Genomic DNA, 27,847 nt, shown 5'->3' on the forward strand with positions numbered 1-27,847 from the left:
GTAATACGTTATAACGTTGTACCATATAACGTAATACGTTATAGCGTTATACCATATGACGTTATACCATATGACGTTATACCATATAACGTAACACGTTATAACGTTATACCATATAACGTAATACGTTATAACGTTACACCATATAACGTAACACGTTATAGCGTTATACCATATAACGTAATACGTTATAGCGTAATACCATATAACGCAATACGTTATAACGTTATACCATATAACGTAACACGTTATAACGTTACACCATATAACGTAACACGTTATAGCGTTATACCATATAACGTAATACGTTATAGCGTAATACCATATAACGTAACACGTTATAACGTTATACCATATAACGCAATACGTTATAACGTTATGCCATATAACGTAACACGTTATGACATTATACCATATAACGTAACACATTATAACGTTATACTATATAATGTAACACGTTATAACGTTATACCATATAACGTAACACGCTATAGCGTTATACCATATAACGTAATACGTTATAGCGTTATGCCATATGACGTTATACCATATAACGTAATATGTTACAACGTTATACCATATAACGTAATACGTTATAGCGTTATACGATATGACGTTATAGCATATAACGTAATACGTTACAACGTTATACCATATAACGTAATACGATATAACGTTATACCATATAACGTAATACGTTATAGCGTTATACCATATGACGTTATAGCATATAACGTAACACGTTACAACGTTATACCATAAAACGTAACACGTTATAACGTTACACCATGTAACGTAATACGTTATAGCGTTATACCATATGACGTTATAGCATATAACGTAACACGTTATAACGTTATACCATATAACGTAACACGTTATAACGTTACACCATATAACGTAACACGTTATAGCGTTATACCATATAACGTAATACGTTATAGCGTAATACCATATAACGCAATACGTTATAACGTTATACCATATAACGTAACACGTTATAGCGTTATGCCATATGACGTTATAGCATATAACGTAATACGTTATAACGTTATACCATATAACGTAATACGTTATAGCGTTATACCTTCTAACGTAACACGCTATAACGTTATAGCATATAACGTAATACGTTATAGCGTTATACCATATGACGTTATAGCATATAACGTAATACGTTATAACGTTATACCATATAGCGTAATACGTTATAGCGTTATTCCATATAACGTAATACGTTATAGCGTTATACCATATGACGTTATAGCATATAACGTAACACGTTATAACGTTATACCATATAACGTAACACGTTATAACGTTACACCATATAACGTAACACGTTATAGCGTTATGCCATATGACGTTATAGCATATAACGTAATACGTTATAACGTTATACCATATAACGTAATACGTTATAGCGTTATACCTTCTAACGTAACACGCTATAACGTTATACCATATAACGTAATACGTTATAGCGTTATACCATATGACGTTATAGCATATAACGTAATACGTTATAACGTTATACCATATAACGTAATACGTTATAGCGTTATTCCATATAACGTAATACGTTATAGCGTTATACCATATGACGTTATAGCATATAACGTAACACGTTATAACGTTATACCATATAACGTAACACGTTATAACGTTACACCATATAATGTAACACGTTATAGCGTTATGCCATATGACGTTATAGCATATAACGTAATACGTTATAACGTTATACCATATAACGTAATACGTTATAGCGTTATACCATATGACGTTATAGCATATAACATAATACGTTACAACGTCATACCATATAACGTAACACGTTATAACGTTATACCATATAACGTAACACGTTATAACGTTATACCATATAACGTAACACGTTATAACGTTATACCATATAACGTAACACGTTAAACGTTATACCATATAGCGTAACACGTTATAACGTTATACCATATAACGTAATACGACATAACGTTATACCATATAACGTAATACGTTATAACGTTATACCATATGACCTTATACCATATGACGTAATACCATATAACGTAATACGTTATAGCGTTATACCATATGACGTTATAGCATATAACGTAATACGTTACAACGTCATACCATATAACGTAACACGTTACAACGTTATACCATATAACGTAATACGTTATAGCGTTATACCATATGACGTTATAGCATATAACGTAATACGTTACAAAGTTATACCATATAACGTAATACGTTATAGCGTTATACCATATAACGTAATACGTTATAGCGTAATACCATATATCGTAATACGTTATAACGTTATACCATGTAATGTAACACGTTATAACGTTATACCATATAACGTAATACGTTACAACATTATACCATATAACGTAATACGTTATAGCGTTATACCATATGACGTTATAGCATATAACGTAATACGTTACAACGTTATACCATATAACGTAATACGATATAACGTCATACCATATAACGTAATACGTTATAACGTTATACCATATGACCTTATACCATATGACGTAATACCATATAACGTAATACGTTATAGCGTTATGCCATATGACGTTATAGCATATAACGTAACACGTTATAACGTTATACCATATAACGTAACACGTTATAACGTTACACCATATAACGTAACACGTTATAGCGTTATACCATATAACGTAATACGTTATAGCGTTATACCATATGACGTTATAGCATATAACGTAATACGTTACAACGTTATACCATATAACGTAATACTTTATAGCGTTATACCATATGACGTTATAGCATATAACGTAATACGTTACAACGTTATACCATATAACGTAATACGATATAACGTTATACCATATAACGTAATACGTTATAGCGTTATACCATATGACGTTATAGCATATAACGTAACACGTTACAACGTTATACCATAAAACGTAACACGTTATAACGTTACACCATGTAACGTAATACGTTATAGCGTTATACCATATGACGTTATAGCATATAACGTAACACGTTATAACGTTATACCATATAACGTAACACGTTATAACGTTACACCATATAACGTAACACGTTATAGCGTTATACCATATAACATAATACGCTATAGCGTAATACCATATAACGTAATACGTTATAACGTTATACCATGTAATGTAACACGTTATAACGTTATACCATATAACGTAATACGTTATAGCGTTATGCCATATGACGTTATAGCATATAACGTAATACGTTATAACGTTATACCATATAACGTAATACGTTATAGCGTTATACCTTCTAACGTAACACGCTATAACGTTATACCATATAACGTAATACGTTATAGCGTTATACCATATAACGCAATACGTTATAGCGTTATTCCATATGACGTTATAGCATATAACGTAATACGTTACAACGTTATACCATATAACGTAATACGTTACAACGTTATACCATATAACGTAATACGACATAACGTTATACCATATAACGTAATACGTTATAACGTTATACCATATGACCTTATACCATATGACGTAATACCATATAACGTAATACGTTATAGCGTTATGCCATATGACGTTATAGCATAAAACGTAATACGTTACAACGTTATACCATATAATGTAATACGATATAACGTCATACCATATAACGTAATACGTTATAACGTTATACCATATAACGTAATACGTTATAACGTTATACCATATAACGTAATACGTTATAACGTTATACCATATGACCTTATACCATATAACGTAATACGTTATAGCGTTATACCATATAACGTAATATGTTACAACGTTATACCATATAACGTAATACGTTATAGCGTTATACCATATGACGTTATAGCATATAACGTAATACGTTACAACGTTATACCATATAACGTAATACGTTATAGCGTTATGCCATATGACGTTATAGCATATAACGTAACACGTTATAACGTTATACCATATAACGTAACACGTTATAACGTTACACCATATAACGTAACACGTTATAGCGTTATACCATATAACGTAATACGTTATAGCGTTATACCATATGACGTTATAGCATATAACGTAATACGTTACAACGTTATACCATATAACGTAATACTTTATAGCGTTATACCATATGACGTTATAGCATATAACGTAATACGTTACAACGTTATACCATATAACGTAATACGATATAACGTTATACCATATAACGTAATACGTTATAGCGTTATACCATATGACGTTATAGCATATAACGTAACACGTTACAACGTTATACCATAAAACGTAACACGTTATAACGTTACACCATGTAACGTAATACGTTATAGCGTTATACCATATGACGTTATAGCATATAACGTAACACGTTATAACGTTATACCATATAACGTAACACGTTATAACGTTACACCATATAACGTAACACGTTATAGCGTTATACCATATAACGTAATACGCTATAGCGTAATACCATATAACGTAATACGTTATAACGTTATACCATGTAATGTAACACGTTATAACGTTATACCATATAACGTAATACGTTATAGCGTTATGCCATATGACGTTATAGCATATAACGTAATACGTTATAACGTTATACCATATAACGTAATACGTTATAGCGTTATACCTTCTAACGTAACACGCTATAACGTTATACCATATAACGTAATACGTTATAGCGTTATACCATATGACGTTATAGCATATAACGTAACACGTTATAACGTTACACCATATAACGTAACACGTTATAGCGTTATACCATATAACGTAATACGTTATAGCGTTATACCATATGACGTTATAGCATATAACGTAATACGTTACAACGTTATACCATATAACGTAATACTTTATAGCGTTATACCATATGACGTTATAGCATATAACGTAATACGTTACAACGTTATACCATATAACGTAATACGATATAACGTTATACCATATAACGTAATACGTTATAGCGTTATACCATATGACGTTATAGCATATAACGTAACACGTTACAACGTTATACCATAAAATGTAACACGTTATAACGTTACACCATGTAACGTAATACGTTATAGCGTTATACCATATGACGTTATAGCATATAACGTAACACGTTATAACGTTATACCATATAACGTAACACGTTATAACGTTACACCATATAACGTAACACGTTATAGCGTTATACCATATAACATAATACGCTATAGCGTAATACCATATAACGTAATACGTTATAACGTTATACCATGTAATGTAACACGTTATAACGTTATACCATATAACGTAATACGTTATAGCGTTATGCCATATGACGTTATAGCATATAACGTAATACGTTATAACGTTATACCATATAACGTAATACGTTATAGCGTTATACCTTCTAACGTAACACGCTATAACGTTATACCATATAACGTAATACGTTATAGCGTTATACCATATGACGTTATAGCATATAACGTAATACGTTATAACGTTATACCATATAACGTAATACGTTATAGCGTTATTCCATATAACGTAATACGTTATAGCGTTATACCATATGACGTTATAGCATATAACGTAACACGTTATAACGTTATACCATATAACGTAACACATTATAACGTTACACCATATAACGTAACACGTTATAGCATTATGCCATATGACGTTATAGCATATAACGTAATACGTTATAACGTTATACCATATAACGTAATACGTTATAGCGTTATACCATATGACGTTATAGCATATAACGTAATACGTTACAACGTCATACCATATAACGTAACACGTTATAACGTTATACCATATAACGTAACACGTTATAACGTTATACCATATAACGTAACACGTTATAACGTAATACCATATAACGTAACACGTTAAACGTTATACCATATAGCGTAACACGTTATAACGTTATACCTTCTAACGTAACACGCTATACCGTTATACCATATAACGTAATACGTTATAGCGTTATACCATATAACGCAATACGTTATAGCGTTATTCCATATGACGTTATAGCATATAACGTAATACGTTACAACGTTATACCATATAACGTAATACGTTACAACGTTATACCATATAACGTAATACGACATAACGTTATACCATATAACGTAATACGTTATAACGTTATACCATATAACGTAATACGTTATAGCGTTATACCATATAACGTAATATGTTACAACGTTATACCATATAACGTAATACGTTATAGCGTTATACCATATGACGTTATAGCATATAACGTAATACGTTACAACGTTATACCATATAACGTAATACGTTATAGCGTTATGCCATATGACGTTATAGCATATAACGTAACACGTTATAACGTTATACCATATAACGTAACACGTTATAACGTTACACCATATAACGTAACACGTTATAGCGTTATACCATATAACGTAATACGTTATAGCGTTATACCATATGACGTTATAGCATATAACGTAATACGTTACAACGTTATACCATATAACGTAATACTTTATAGCGTTATACCATATGACGTTATAGCATATAACGTAATACGTTACAACGTTATACCATATAACGTAATACGATATAACGTTATACCATATAACGTAATACGTTATAGCGTTATACCATATGACGTTATAGCATATAACGTAACACGTTACAACGTTATACCATAAAACGTAACACGTTATAACGTTACACCATGTAACGTAATACGTTATAGCGTTATACCATATGACGTTATAGCATATAACGTAACACGTTATAACGTTATACCATATAACGTAACACGTTATAACGTTACACCATATAACGTAACACGTTATAGCGTTATACCATATAACGTAATACGCTATAGCGTAATACCATATAACGTAATACGTTATAACGTTATACCATGTAATGTAACACGTTATAACGTTATACCATATAACGTAATACGTTATAGCGTTATGCCATATGACGTTATAGCATATAACGTAATACGTTATAACGTTATACCATATAACGTAATACGTTATAGCGTTATACCTTCTAACGTAACACGCTATAACGTTATACCATATAACGTAATACGTTATAGCGTTATACCATATGACGTTATAGCATATAACGTAACACGTTATAACGTTATACCATATAACGTAACACGTTATAACGTTACACCATATAACGTAACACGTTATAGCATTATGCCATATGACGTTATAGCATATAACGTAATACGTTATAACGTTATACCATATAACGTAATACGTTATAGCGTTATACCATATGACGTTATAGCATATAACGTAATACGTTACAACGTCATACCATATAACGTAACACGTTATAACGTTATACCATATAACGTAACACGTTATAACGTTATACCATATAACGTAACACGTTATAACGTAATACCATATAACGTAACACGTTAAATGTTATACCATATAGCGTAACACGTTATAACGTTATACCTTCTAACGTAACACGCTATAACGTTATACCATATAACGTAATACGTTATAGCGTTATACCATATAACGCAATACGTTATAGCGTTATTCCATATGACGTTATAGCATATAACGTAATACGTTACAACGTTATACCATATAACGTAATACGTTACAACGTTATACCATATAACGTAATACGACATAACGTTATACCATATAACGTAATACGTTATAACGTTATACCATATGACCTTATACCATATGACGTAATACCATATAACGTAATACGTTATGGCGTTATGCCATATGACGTTATAGCATAAAACGTAATACGTTACAACGTTGTACCATATAATGTAATACGATATAACGTCATACCATATAACGTAATACGTTATAGCGCTATACCATATGACGTTATAGCATATAACGTAACACGTTACAACGTTATACCATAAAACGTAACACGTTATAACGTTACACCATGTAACGTAATACGATATAGCGTTATACCATATGACGTTATAGCATATAACGTAACACGTTATAACGTTATACCATATAACGTAACACGTTATAACGTTACACCATATAACGTAACACGTTATAGCGTTATACCATATAACGTAATACGCTATAGCGTAATACCATATAACGTAATACGTTATAACGTTATACCATGTAATGTAACACGTTATAACGTTATACCATATAACGTAATACGTTATAGCGTTATGCCATATGACGTTATAGCATATAACGTAATACGTTATAACGTTATACCATATAACGTAATACGTTATAGCGTTATACCTTCTAACGTAACACGCTATAACGTTATACCATATAACGTAATACGTTATAGCGTTATACCATATGACGTTATAGCATATAACGTAATACGTTATAACGTTATACCATATAACGTAATACGTTATAGCGTTATTCCATATAACGTAATACGTTATAGCGTTATACCATATGACGTTATACCATATAACGTAACACGTTATAACGTTATACCATATAACGTAACACGTTATAACGTAATACCATATAACGTAACACGTTAAACGTTATACCATATAGCGTAACACGTTATAACGTTATACCTTCTAACGTAACACGCTATAACGTTATACCATATAACGTAATACGTTATAGCGTTATACCATATAACGCAATACGTTATAGCGTTATACCATATGACGTTATAGCATATAACGTAATACGTTACAACGTCATACCATATAACGTAATACGTTATAGCGTTATACCATATGACGTTATAGCATATAACGTAATACGTTACAACGTCATACCATATAACGTAACACGTTATAACGTTATACCATATAACGTAACACGTTATAACGTTATACCATATAACGTAACACGTTATAACGTAATACCATATAACGTAACACGTTAAACGTTATACCATATAGCGTAACACGTTATAACGTTATACCTTCTAACGTAACACGCTATAACGTTATACCATATAACGTAATACGTTATAGCGTTATACCATATAACGCAATACGTTATAGCGTTATACCATATGACGTTATAGCATATAACGTAATACGTTACAACGTTATACCATATAACGTAATACGTTACAACGTTATACCATATAACGTAATACGACATAACGTTATACCATATAACGTAATACGTTATAACGTTATACCATATGACCTTATACCATATGACGTAATACCATATAACGTAATACGTTATAGCGTTATGCCATATGACGTTATAGCATAAAACGTAATACATTACAACGTTATACCATATAATGTAATACGATATAACGTCATACCATATAACGTAATACGTTATAACGTTATACCATATAACGTAATACGTTATAACGTTATACCATATAACGTAATACGTTATAACGTTATACCATATGACCTTATACCATATAACGTAATACGTTATAGCGTTATACCATATAACGTAATATGTTACAACGTTATACCATATAACGTAATACGTTATAGCGTTATACCATATGACGTTATAGCATATAACGTAATACGTTACAACGTTATACCATATAACGTAATACGTTATAGCGTTATACCATATAACGTAATACGTTATAGCGTAATACCATATAACGTAAAACGTTATAACGTTATACCATATGACGTTATAGCATATAACGTAATACGTTACAACGTTATACCATATAACGTAATACGATATAACGTCATACCATATAACGTAATACGTTATAACGTTATACCATATGACCTTATACCATATGACGTAATACCATATAACGTAATACGTTACAGCGTTATGACATATGACGTTATAGCATATAAGGTAATACGTTATAACGTTATACCTTATAACATAATACGTTATAACGTCATACCATATAACGTAATACGTTATAACGTTATACCATATAACGTAATACGTTATAACGTTATACCATATGACCTTATACCATATAACGTAATACCATATAACGTAATACGTTATAGCGTTATACCATATAACGTAATACGTTACAACGTTATACCATATAACGTAACACGTTATAACGTTATACCATGTAACGTAACACGTTATAACGTTATACCATATGACGTAACACGTTATAACGTTATACCATATAACGTAACACGTTAAACGTTATACCATATAGCGTAACACGTTATAACGTTATACCGTATAACGTAACACGCTATAACGTTATACCATATAACGTAATACGTTATAACGTAATACCATATAACGTAATACGTTATAGCGTTATACCATATAACGTAATACGTTATAGCGTTATACCATATGACGTTATAGCATATAACGTAACACGTTATAACGTTACGCCATATAACGTAACACGTTATAGCGTTATACCATATAACACAATACGTTATAGCGTTATACCATATGACGTTATAGCATATAACGTTATACGTTACAACGTTATACCATATAACGTAATACGGTATAACGTTGTACCATATAACCTTATACGTTATAGCGTTATACCATATGACGTTATACCATATAACGTATTACCATATAACGTAATACGTTATAGCGTTATGCCATATGACGTAATACGTTATAACGTTTTACCATATAACGTAATACGTTATAACGTTATACCATATGACCTTATACCATATAACGTAATACCATATAACGTAATACGTTATAGCGTTATACCATATAACGTAATACGTTACAACGTTATACCATATAACGTAATACGTTATAGCGTTATACCATATGACGTTATAGCATATAACGTAATACGTTACAACGTTATACCATATAATGTAATACGATATAACGTCATACCATATAACGTAATACGTTATAACGTTATACCATATAACGTAATACGTTATAACGTTATACCATATAACGTAATACGTTATAACGTTATACCATATGACCTTATACCATATAACGTAATACGTTATAGCGTTATACCATATAACGTAATATGTTACAACGTTATACCATATAACGTAATACGTTATAGCGTTATACCATATGACGTTATAGCATATAACGTAATACGTTACAACGTTATACCATATAACGTAATACGTTATAGCGTTATACCATATAACGTAATACGTTATAGCGTAATACCATATAACGTAAAACGTTATAACGTTATACCATATGACGTTATAGCATATAACGTAATACGTTACAACGTTATACCATATAACGTAATACGATATAACGTCATACCATATAACGTAATACGTTATAACGTTATACCATATGACCTTATACCATATGACGTAATACCATATAACGTAATACGTTATAGCGTTATGACATATGACGTTATAGCATAAAACGTAATACGTTACAACGTTATACCATATAATGTAATACGATATAACGTCATACCATATAACGTAATACGTTATAACGTTATACCATATAACGTAATACGTTATAACGTTATACCATATAACGTAATACGTTATAACGTTATACCATATGACCTTATACCATATAACGTAATACGTTATAGCGTTATACCATATAACGTAATATGTTACAACGTTATACCATATAACGTAATACGTTATAGCGTTATACCATATGACGTTATAGCATATAACGTAATACGTTACAACGTTATACCATATAACGTAATACGTTATAGCGTTATACCATATAACGTAATACGTTATAGCGTAATACCATATAACGTAATACGTTATAGCGTAATACCATATATCGTAATACGTTATAACGTTATACCATGTAATGTAACACGTTATAACGTTATACCATATAACGTAATACGTTACAACGTTATACCATATAACGTAATACGTTATAGCGTTATACCATATGACGTTATAGCATATAACGTAATACGTTACAACGTTATACCATATAACGTAATACGATATAACGTCATACCATATAACGTAATACGTTATAACGTTATACCATATGACCTTATACCATATGACGTAATACCGTATAACGTAATACGTTATAGCGTTATGCCATATGACGTTATAGCATATAACGTAACACGTTATAACGTTATACCATATAACGTAACACGTTATAACGTTACACCATATAACGTAACACGTTATAGCGTTATACCATATAACGTAATACGTTATAGCGTTATACCATATGACGTTATAGCATATAACGTAATACGTTACAACGTTACACCATATAACGTAATACTTTATAGCGTTATACCATATGACGTTATAGCATATAACGTAATACGTTACAACGTTATACCATATAACGTAATACGATATAACGTTATACCATATAACGTAATACGTTATAGCGTTATACCATATGACGTTATAGCATATAACGTAACACGTTACAACGTTATACCATAAAACGTAACACGTTATAACGTTACACCATGTAACGTAATACGTTATAGCGTTATACCATATGACGTTATAGCATATAACGTAACACGTTATAACGTTATACCATATAACGTAACACGTTATAACGTTACACCATATAACGTAACACGTTATAGCGTTATACCATATAACGTAATACGCTATAGCGTAATACCATATAACGTAATACGTTATAACGTTATACCATGTAATGTAACACGTTATAACGTTATACCATATAACGTAATACGTTATAGCGTTATGCCATATGACGTTATAGCATATAACGTAATACGTTATAACGTTATACCATATAACGTAATACGTTATAGCGTTATACCATATGACGTTATAGCATATAACGTAATACGTTACAACGTCATACCATATAACGTAACACGTTATAACGTTATACCATATAACGTAACACGTTATAACGTTATACCATATAACGTAATATGTTACAACGTTATACCATATAACGTAATACGACATAACGTTATACCATATAACGTAATATGTTACAACGTTATACCATATAACGTAATACGTTATAGCGTTATACCATATGACGTTATAGCATATAACGTAATACGTTATAGCGTTATACCATATAACGTAATACGTTACAACGTTATACCATATAACGTAATACGACATAACGTTATACCATATAACGTAATACGTTATAGCGTTATACCATATAACGTAATATGTTACAACGTTATACCATATAACGTAATACGTTATAGCGTTATACCATATGACGTTATAGCATATAACGTAATACGTTACAACGTTATACCATATAACGTAATACGTTATAGCGTTATACCATATAACGTAATACGTTATAGCGTAATACCATATAACGTAAAACGTTATAACGTTATACCATATAACGTAATACGTTATAACGTTATACCATATAACGTAATACGTTATAACGTTATACCATATGACCTTATACCATATAACGTAATACGTTATAGCGTTATACCATATAACGTAATACGATATAACGTTATACCATATAACGTAATACGTTATAACGTTATACCATATGACCTTATACCATATGACGTAATACCATATAACGTAATACGTTATAGCGTTATGACATATGACGTTATAGCATAAAACGTAATACGTTACAACGTTATACCATGTAATGTAATACGATATAACGTCATACCATATAACGTAATACGTTATAACGTTATACCATATAACGTAATACGTTATAACGTTATACCATATAACGTAATACGTTATAACGTTATACCATATGACCTTATACCATATAACGTAATACGTTATAGCGTTATACCATATAACGTAATACGATATAACGTTATACCATATAACGTAATACGTTATAGCGTTATACCATATGACGTTATAGCATATAACGTAACACGTTACAACGTTATACCATATAACGTAACACGTTATAACGTTACACCATATAACGTAATACGTTATAGCGTTATGCCATATGACGTTATAGCATATAACGTAATACGTTATAACGTTATACAATATAACGTAATACGTTATAGCGTTATACCATATGACGTTATAGCATATAACGTAATACGTTACAACGTCATACCATATAACGTAACACGTTATAACGTTATACCATATAACGTAACACGTTAAACGTTATACCATATAGCGTAACACGTTATAACGTTATACCGTATAACGTAACACGCTATAACGTTATACCATATAACGTAATACGTTATAGCGTTATACCATATGACGTTATAGCATATAACGTAATACGTTATAACGTTATACCATATAACGTAATACGTTATAGCGTTATTCCATATAACGTAATACGTTATAGCGTTATACCATATGACGTTATAGCATATAACGTAACACGTTATAACGTTATACCATATAACGTAACACGTTATAACGTTACACCATATAACGTAACACGTTATAGCATTATGCCATATGACGTTATAGCATATAACGTAATACGTTATAACGTTATACCATATAACGTAATACGTTATAGCGTTATACCATATGACGTTATAGCATATAACGTAATACGTTACAACGTCATACCATATAACGTAACACGTTATAACGTTATACCATATAACGTAACACGTTATAACGTTATACCATATAACGTAACACGTTAAACGTTATACCATATAGCGTAACACGTTATAACGTTATACCTTCTAACGTAACACGCTATAACGTTATACCATATAACGTAATACGTTATAGCGTTATACCATATAACGCAATACGTTATAGCGTTATACCATATGACGTTATAGCATATAACGTAATACGTTACAACGTTATACCATATAACGTAATACGTTACAACGTTATACCATATAACGTAATACGACATAACGTTATACCATATAACGTAATACGTTATAACGTTATACCATATGACCTTATACCATATGACGTAATACCATATAACGTAATACGTTATAGCGTTATGCCATATGACGTTATAGCATAAAACGTAATACGTTACAACGTTATACCATATAATGTAATACGATATAACGTCATACCATATAACGTAATACGTTATAACGTTATACCATATAACGTAATACGTTATAACGTTATACCATATAACGTAATACGTTATAACGTTATACCATATGACCTTATACCATATAACGTAATACGTTATAGCGTTATACCATATAACGTAATATGTTACAACGTTATACCATATAACGTAATACGTTATAGCGTTATACCATATGACGTTATAGCATATAACGTAATACGTTATAGCGTTATGCCATATGACGTTATAGCATAAAACGTAATACGTTACAACGTTATACCATATAACGTAATACGTTATAGCGTTATACCATATAACGTAATACGTTATAGCGTAATACCATATAACGTAAAACGTTATAACGTTATACCATATGACGTTATAGCATATAACGTAATACGTTACAACGTTATACCATATAACGTAATACGATATAACGTCATACCATATAACGTAATACGTTATAACGTTATACCATATGACCTTATACCATATGACGTAATACCATATAACGTAATACGTTATAGCGTTATGACATATGACGTTATAGCATATAAGGTAATACGTTATAACGTTATACCTTATAACATAATACGTTATAACGTCATACCATATAACGTAATACGTTATAACCTTATACCATATAACGTAATACGTTATAACGTTATACCATATGACCTTATACCATATAACGTAATACCATATAACGTAATACGTTATAGCGTTATACCATATAACGTAATACGTTACAACGTTATACCATATAACGTAACACGTTATAACGTTATACCATATAACGTAACACGTTATAACGTTATACCATATGACGTAACACGTTATAACGTTATACCATATAACGTAACACGTTAAACGTTATACCATATAGCGTAACACGTTATAACGTTATACCGTATAACGTAACACGCTATAACGTTATACCATATAACGTAATACGTTATAACGTAATACCATATAACGTAATACGTTATAGCGTTATACCATATAACGTAATACGTTATAGCGTTATACCATATGACGTTATAGCATATAACGTAACACGTTATAACGTTACGCCATATAACGTAACACGTTATAGCGTTATACCATATAACACAATACGTTATAGCGTTATACCATATGACGTTATAGCATATAACGTTATACGTTACAACGTTATACTATATAACGTAATACGGTATAACGTTGTACCATATAACCTTATACGTTATAGCGTTATACCATATGACGTTATACCATATAACGTAATACCATATAACGTAATACGTTATAGCGTTATGCCATATGACGTAATACGTTATAACGTTTTTCCATATAACGTAATACGTTATAACGTTATACCATATGACCTTATACCATATAACGTAATACCATATAACGTAATACGTTATAGCGTTATACCATATAACGTAATACGTTACAACGTTATACCATATAACGTAATACGTTATAGCGTTATACCATATGACGTTATAGCATATAACGTAATACATTACAACGTTATACCATATAACGTAATACGTTATAGCGTTATACCATATGACGTTATAGCATATAACGTAACACGTTATAACGTTATACCATATAACGTAACACGTTATAACGTTACACCATATAACGTAACACGTTATAGCGTTATACCATATAACGTAATACGTTATAGCGTTATACCATATGACGTTATAGCATATAACGTAATACGTTACAACGTTATACCATATAACGTAATACGTTATAGCGTTATACCATATGACGTTATAGCATATAACGTAACACGTTATAACGTTATACCATATAACGTAACACGTTATAACGTTACACCATATAACGTAACACGTTATAGCGTTATACCATATAACGTAATACGTTACAACGTCATACCATATAACGTAACACGTTATAACGTTATACCATATAACGTAACACGTTATAACGTTATACCATATAACGTATCACGTTATAACGTTATACCATATAACGTAACACGTTATAACGTTATACCATATAACGTAACACGTTATAACGTTACACCATATAACGTAACACGTTATAGCGTTATACCATATAACCTTATACGTTATAGCGTTATACCATATGACCTTATACCATATAACGTAATACCATATAACGTAATACGTTATAGCGTTATACCATATGACGTTATAGCATATAACGTAATACGTTACAACGTTATACCATATAACGTAATTCGTTATAGCGTTGTACCATATAACGTAATACGTTATAGCGTTATACCATATGACGTTATAGCATATAACGTAACACGTTATAACGTTACACCATATAACGTAACACGTTATAACGTTATACCATATAACGTAATACGTTATAACGTTATACCATATAACATAATACGTTATAACGTTATACCATATAACGTAATACGTTATAGCGTTATACCTTATGACGTTATAGCATATAACGTAATACGTTACAACGTTATACCATATAACGTAATACGGTATAACGTTATACCATATAACGTAATACGTTATAGCGTTATGCCATATGACGTTATAGCATCTAACGTAATACGTTATAACGTTGTACCATATAACGTAATACGTTATAGCGTTATACCATATGACGTTAAAGCATATAACGTAATACGTTACAACGTTATACCATATAACGTAATACGATATAACGTTATACCATGTAACGTAATACGTTATAACGTTAAACCATATGACCTTATACCATATAACGTAATAAGTTATAGCGTTATGCCATATAACGTAATACGATATAACGTTATACCATATAACGTAATACGTTATAGCGTTATACCATATGACGTTATAGCATATTACGTAATACGTTACAACGTTATACCATATAACGTAATACGTTATAGCGTTATACCATATGACGTTATAGCATATAACGTAACACGTTATAACGTTATACCATATAACGTAACACGTTATAACGTTACACCATATAACGTAACACGTTATAGCGTTATACCATATAACGTATTACGTTATAGCGTTATACCATATGACGTTATAGCATATAACGTAATACGTTACAACGTTATACCATATAACGTAATACGTTATAGCGTTATACCATATGACGTTATAGCATATAACGTAATACGTTACAACGTTATACCATATAACGTAATACGATATAACGTTATACCATGTAACGTAATACGTTATAACGTTAAACCATATGACCTTATACCATATAACGTAATAAGTTATAGCGTTATGCCATATAACGTAATACGATATAACGTTATACAATATAACGTAATACGTTATAGCGTTATACCATATGACGTTATAGCATATAACGTAATACGTTACAACGTCATACCATATAACGTAACACGTTATAACGTTATACCATATAACGTAACACGTTAAACGTTATACCATATAGCGTAACACGTTATAACGTTATACCGTATAACGTAACACGCTATAACGTTATACCATATAACGTAATACGTTATAGCGTTATACCATATGACGTTATAGCATATAACGTAATACGTTATAACGTTATACCATATAACGTAATACGTTATAGCGTTATTCCATATAACGTAATACGTTATAGCGTTATACCATATGACGTTATAGCATATAACGTAACACGTTATAACGTTATACCATATAACGTAACACGTTATAACGTTACACCATATAACGTAACACGTTATAGCATTATGCCATATGACGTTATAGCATATAACGTAATACGTTATAACGTTATACCATATAACGTAATACGTTATAGCGTTATACCATATGACGTTATAGCATATAACGTAATACGTTACAACGTCATACCATATAACGTAACACGTTATAACGTTATACCATATAACGTAACACGTTATAACGTTATACCATATAACGTAACACGTTAAACGTTATACCATATAGCGTAACACGTTATAACGTTATACCTTCTAACGTAACACGCTATAACGTTATACCATATAACGTAATACGTTATAGCGTTATACCATATAACGCAATACGTTATAGCGTTATACCATATGACGTTATAGCATATAACGTAATACGTTACAACGTTATACCATATAACGTAATACGTTACAACGTTATACCATATAACGTAATACGACATAACGTTATACCATATAACGTAATACGTTATAACGTTATACCATATGACCTTATACCATATGACGTAATACCATATAACGTAATACGTTATAGCGTTATGCCATATGACGTTATAGCATAAAACGTAATACGTTACAACGTTATACCATATAATGTAATACGATATAACGTCATACCATATAACGTAATACGTTATAACGTTATACCATATAACGTAATACGTTATAACGTTATACCATATAACGTAATACGTTATAACGTTATACCATATGACCTTATACCATATAACGTAATACGTTATAGCGTTATACCATATAACGTAATATGTTACAACGTTATACCATATAACGTAATACGTTATAGCGTTATACCATATGACGTTATAGCATATAACGTAATACGTTATAGCGTTATGCCATATGACGTTATAGCATAAAACGTAATACGTTACAACGTTATACCATATAACGTAATACGTTATAGCGTTATACCATATAACGTAATACGTTATAGCGTAATACCATATAACGTAAAACGTTATAACGTTATACCATATGACGTTATAGCATATAACGTAATACGTTACAACGTTATACCATATAACGTAATACGATATAACGTCATACCATATAACGTAATACGTTATAACGTTATACCATATGACCTTATACCATATGACGTAATACCATATAACGTAATACGTTATAGCGTTATGACATATGACGTTATAGCATATAAGGTAATACGTTATAACGTTATACCTTATAACATAATACGTTATAACGTCATACCATATAACGTAATACGTTATAACCTTATACCATATAACGTAATACGTTATAACGTTATACCATATGACCTTATACCATATAACGTAATACCATATAACGTAATACGTTATAGCGTTATACCATATAACGTAATACGTTACAACGTTATACCATATAACGTAACACGTTATAACGTTATACCATATAACGTAACACGTTATAACGTTATACCATATGACGTAACACGTTATAACGTTATACCATATAACGTAACACGTTAAACGTTATACCATATAGCGTAACACGTTATAACGTTATACCGTATAACGTAACACGCTATAACGTTATACCATATAACGTAATACGTTATAACGTAATACCATATAACGTAATACGTTATAGCGTTATACCATATAACGTAATACGTTATAGCGTTATACCATATGACGTTATAGCATATAACGTAACACGTTATAACGTTACGCCATATAACGTAACACGTTATAGCGTTATACCATATAACACAATACGTTATAGCGTTATACCATATGACGTTATAGCATATAACGTTATACGTTACAACGTTATACTATATAACGTAATACGGTATAACGTTGTACCATATAACCTTATACGTTATAGCGTTATACCATATGACGTTATACCATATAACGTAATACCATATAACGTAATACGTTATAGCGTTATGCCATATGACGTAATACGTTATAACGTTTTTCCATATAACGTAATACGTTATAACGTTATACCATATGACCTTATACCATATAACGTAATACCATATAACGTAATACGTTATAGCGTTATACCATATAACGTAATACGTTACAACGTTATACCATATAACGTAATACGTTATAGCGTTATACCATATGACGTTATAGCATATAACGTAATACATTACAACGTTATACCATATAACGTAATACGTTATAGCGTTATACCATATGACGTTATAGCATATAACGTAACACGTTATAACGTTATACCATATAACGTAACACGTTATAACGTTACACCATATAACGTAACACGTTATAGCGTTATACCATATAACGTAATACGTTATAGCGTTATACCATATGACGTTATAGCATATAACGTAATACGTTACAACGTTATACCATATAACGTAATACGTTATAGCGTTATACCATATGACGTTATAGCATATAACGTAACACGTTATAACGTTATACCATATAACGTAACACGTTATAACGTTACACCATATAACGTAACACGTTATAGCGTTATACCATATAACGTAATACGTTACAACGTCATACCATATAACGTAACACGTTATAACGTTATACCATATAACGTAACACGTTATAACGTTATACCATATAACGTATCACGTTATAACGTTATACCATATAACGTAACACGTTATAACGTTATACCATATAACGTAACACGTTATAACGTTACACCATATAACGTAACACGTTATAGCGTTATACCATATAACCTTATACGTTATAGCGTTATACCATATGACCTTATACCATATAACGTAATACCATATAACGTAATACGTTATAGCGTTATACCATATGACGTTATAGCATATAACGTAATACGTTACAACGTTATACCATATAACGTAATTCGTTATAGCGTTGTACCATATAACGTAATACGTTATAGCGTTATACCATATGACGTTATAGCATATAACGTAACACGTTATAACGTTACACCATATAACGTAACACGTTATAACGTTATACCATATAACGTAATACGTTATAACGTTATACCATATAACATAATACGTTATAACGTTATACCATATAACGTAATACGTTATAGCGTTATACCTTATGACGTTATAGCATATAACGTAATACGTTACAACGTTATACCATATAACGTAATACGGTATAACGTTATACCATATAACGTAATACGTTATAGCGTTATGCCATATGACGTTATAGCATCTAACGTAATACGTTATAACGTTGTACCATATAACGTAATACGTTATAGCGTTATACCATATGACGTTAAAGCATATAACGTAATACGTTACAACGTTATACCATATAACGTAATACGATATAACGTTATACCATGTAACGTAATACGTTATAACGTTAAACCATATGACCTTATACCATATAACGTAATAAGTTATAGCGTTATGCCATATAACGTAATACGATATAACGTTATACCATATAACGTAATACGTTATAGCGTTATACCATATGACGTTATAGCATATTACGTAATACGTTACAACGTTATACCATATAACGTAATACGTTATAGCGTTATACCATATGACGTTATAGCATATAACGTAACACGTTATAACGTTATACCATATAACGTAACACGTTATAACGTTACACCATATAACGTAACACGTTATAGCGTTATACCATATAACGTATTACGTTATAGCGTTATACCATATGACGTTATAGCATATAACGTAATACGTTACAACGTTATACCATATAACGTAATACGTTATAGCGTTATACCATATGACGTTATAGCATATAACGTAATACGTTACAACGTTATACCATATAACGTAATACGATATAACGTTATACCATGTAACGTAATACGTTATAACGTTAAACCATATGACCTTATACCATATAACGTAATACGTTATAGCGTTATGCCATATGACGTTATAGCATATAACGTAATACGTTATAAAGTTGTACCATATAACGTAATACGTTGTAGCGTTATACCATATGACGTTATAGCATATAACGTAATACGTTACAACCTTACACCATATGACGTTATAGCATATAACGTAATACGTTACAACGTTATACCATATAACGTAATACGTTATAGCGTTATACCATATGACGTTATAGCATATAACGTAATACGTTACAACGTTATACCATATAAAGTAATACGATATAACGTTATACCATGTAACGTAATACGTTATAACGTTAAACCATATGACCTTATACCATATAACGTAATACGTTATAGCGTTATGCCATATGACGTTATAGCATATAACGTAATACGTTATAACGTTATGCCATATAACGTAATACGTTATAGCGTTATACCATATGACGTTATAGCATATAACGTAATACGTTACAACGTCATACCATATAACGTAACACGTTATAACGTTATACCATATAACGTAACACGTTATAACGTTATACCATATAACGTATCACGTTATAACGTTATACCATATAACGTAACACGTTAAACGTTATACCATATAGCGTAACACGTTATAACGTTATACCTTCTAACGCAACACGCTATAACGTTATACCATATAACGTAATACGTTATAGCGTTATACCATATAACGCAATACGTTATAGCGTTATACCATATGACGTAATACGTTATAGCGTTATACCTTATGACGTTATAGCATATAACGTAATACGTTACAACGTTATACCATATAACGTAATACGTTATAACGTTATAACATATGACCTTATACCATATGACGTAATACCATATAACGTAATACGTTATAACGTTATGCCATATGACGTTATAGCATAAAACGTAATACGTTATAGCGTTATACCATATAACATAATACGTTATAACGTTATACCATATAACGTAATACGTTATAACGTTATACCATATAACGTAATACGTTATAACGTTATACCATATGGCCTTATACCATATAACGTAATACGTTATAGCGTTATACCATATAACGTAATACGTTACAACGTTATACCATATAACGTAATACGTTATAGCGTTATACCATATGACGTTATAGCATATAACGTAATACGTTACAACGTTATACCATATAACGTAATACGTTATAGCGTTATACCATATAACGTAATACGTTATAGCGTTATACCATATGACGTTATAGCATATAACGTAACACGTTATAACGTTATACCATATAACGTAACACGTTATAACGTTACACCATATAACGTAACACGTTATAGCGTTATACCATATAACGTAACACGTTATAACGTTACACCATATAACGTAACACGTTATAGCGTTATACCATATAACGTAATACGTTATAGCGTTACACCATATGACGTTATAGCATATAACGTAATACGTTACAACGTTATACCATATAACGTAATACGTTATAGCGTTATACCATATGACGTTATAGCATATAACGTAATACGTTACAACGTTATACCATATAACGTAATACGATATAACGTTATACCATATAACGTAATACGTTATAGCGTTATACCATATGACGTTATAGCATATAACGTAACACGTTACAACGTTATACCATAAAACGTAACACGTTATAACGTTACACCATATAACGTAATACGTTATAGCGTAATACCATATAACGTAATACGTTATAACGTTATACCATGTAATGTAACACGTTATAACGTTATACCATATAACGTAATACGTTATAGCGTTATGCCATATGACGTTATAGCATATAACGTAATACGTTATAACGTTATACCATATAACGTAATACGTTATAGCGTTATACCTTCTAACGTAACACGCTATAACGTTATACCATATAACGTAATACGTTATAGCGTTATACCATATGACGTTATAGCATATAACGTAATACGTTATAACGTTATACCATATAACGTAATACGTTATAGCGATATTCCATATAACGTAATACGTTATAGCGTTATACCATATGACGTTATAGCATATAACGTAATACGTTACAACGTCATACCATATAACGTAACACGTTATAACGTTACACCATATAACGTAACACGTTATAGCGTTATGCCATATGACGTTATAGCATATAACGTAATACGTTATAACGTTATACCATATAACGTAATACGTTATAGCGTTATACCATATGACGTTATAGCATATAACGTAATACGTTACAACGTCATACCATATAACGTAACACGTTATAACGTTATACAATATAACGTAACACGTTATAACGTTATACCATATAACGTAACACGTTATAACGTTATACCATATAACGTAACACGTTAAACGTCATACCATATAGCGTAACACGTTATAACGTTATACCTTCTAACGTAACACGCTATAACGTTATACCATATAACGTAATACGTTATAGCGTTATACCATATAACGCAATACGTTATAGCGTTATACCATATGACGTTATAGCATATAACGTAATACGTTACAACGTTATTCCACATAACGTAATACGTTACAACGTTATACCATATAACGTAATACGACATAACGTTATACCATATAACGTAATACGTTATAACGTTATACCATATGACCTTATACCATATGACGTAATACCATATAACGTAATACGTTATAGCGTTATGCCATATGACGTTATAGCATAAAACGTAATACGTTACAACGTTATACCATATAACGTAATACGATATAACGTCATACCATATAACGTAATACGTTATAACGTTATACCATATAACGTAATACGTTATAGCGTTATACCATATGACGTTATAGCATATAACGTAATACGTTACAACGTTATACCATATAACGTAATACGTTATAGCGTTATACCATATGACGTTATAGCATATAACGTAATACGTTACAACGTTATACCATATAACGTAATACGATATAACGTTATACCATATAACGTAATACGTTATAGCGTTATACCATATGACGTTATAGCATATAACGTAACACGTTACAACGTTATACCATAAAACGTAACACGTTATAACGTTACACCATGTAACGTAATACGTTATAGCGTTATACCATATGACGTTATAGCATATAACGTAACACGTTATAACGTTATACCATATAACGTAACACGTTATAACGTTACTCCATATAACGTAACACGTTATAGCGTTATACCATATAACGTAATACGCTATAGCGTAATACCATATAACGTAATAAGTTATAACGTTATACCATGTAATGTAACACGTTATAACGTTATACCATATAACGTAATACGTTATAGCGTTATGCCATATGACGTTATACCTTCTAACGTAACACGCTATAACGTTATACCATATAACGTAATACGGTATAGCGTTATACCATATGACGTTATAGCATATAACGTAATACGTTATAACGTTATACCATATAACGTAATACGTTATAGCGTTATTCCATATAACGTAATACGTTATAGCGTTATACCATATGACGTTATAGCATATAACGTAACACGTTATAACGTTATACCATATAACGTAACAAGTTATAACGGTACACCATATAACGTAACACGTTATAGCGTTATGCCATATGACGTTATAGCATATAACGTAATACGTTATAACGTTATACCATATAACGTAATACGTTATAGCGTTATACCATATGACGTTATAGCATATAACGTAATACGTTACAACGTCATACCATATAACGTAACACGTTATAACGTTATACCATATAACGTAACACGTTATAACGTTATACCATATAACGTAACACGTTATAACGTAATACCATATAACGTAACACGTTAAACGTTATACCATATAGCGTAACACGTTATAACGTTATACCTTCTAACGTAACACGCTATAACGTTATACCATATAACGTAATACGTTATAGCGTTATACCACATAACGCAATACGTTATAGCGTTATACCATATGACGTTATAGCATATAACGTAATACGTTACAACGTTATACCATATAACGTAATACGTTACAACGTTATACCATATAACGTAATACGACATAACGTTATACCATATAACGTAATACGTTATAACGTTATACCATATGACCTTATACCATATGACGTAATACCATATAACGTAATACGTTATAGCGTTATGCCATATGACGTTATAGCATAAAACGTAATACGGTACAACGTTATACCATATAATGTAATACGATATAACGTCATACCATATAACGTAATACGTTATAACGTTATACCATATAACGTAATACGTTATAACGTTATACCATATAACGTAATACGTTATAACGTTATACCATATGACCTTATACCATATAACGTAATACGTTATAGCGTTATACCATATAACGTAATACGTTACAACGTTATACCATATAACGTAACACGTTATAACGTTATACCATATAACGTAACACGTTATAACGTTATACCATATGACGTAACACGTTATAACGTTATACCATATAGCGTAACACGTTAAACTTTATACCATATAGCGTAACACGTTATAACGTTATACCGTATAACGTAACACGCTATAACGTTATACCATATAACGTAATACGTTATAACGTAATACCATATAACGTAATACGTTATAGCGTTATACCATATAACGTAATACGTTATAGCGTTATACCATATGACGTTATAGCATATAACGTAACACGTTATAACGTTACGCCATATAACGTAACACGTAATAGCGTTATACCATATAACACAATACGTTATAGCGTTATACCATATGACGTTATAGCATATAACGTTATACGTTACAACGTTATACCATATAACGTAATACGGTATAACGTTGTACCATATAACCTTATACGTTATAGCGTTATACCATATGACGTTATACCATATAACGTAATACCATATAACGTAATACGTTATAACGTTATACCATATAACATAATACGTTATAACGTTATACCATATAACGTAATACGTTATAGCGTTATACCTTATGACGTTATAGCATATAACGTAATACGTTACAACGTTATACCATATAACGTAATACGGTATAACGTTATACCATATAACGTAATACGTTATAGCGTTATGCCATATGACGTTATAGCATCTAACGTAATACGTTATAACGTTGTACCATATAACGTAATACGTTATAGCGTTATACCATATGACGTTATAGCATATAACTTAATACGTTACAACGTTATACCATATAACGTAATACGATATAACGTTATACCATGTAACGTAATACGTTATAACGTTAAACC

This window comes from Bombus huntii, chromosome 3 (assembly GCF_024542735.1).
Source record: "Bombus huntii isolate Logan2020A chromosome 3, iyBomHunt1.1, whole genome shotgun sequence".
Classification (NCBI taxonomy): Eukaryota; Metazoa; Arthropoda; class Insecta; order Hymenoptera; family Apidae; genus Bombus; species Bombus huntii.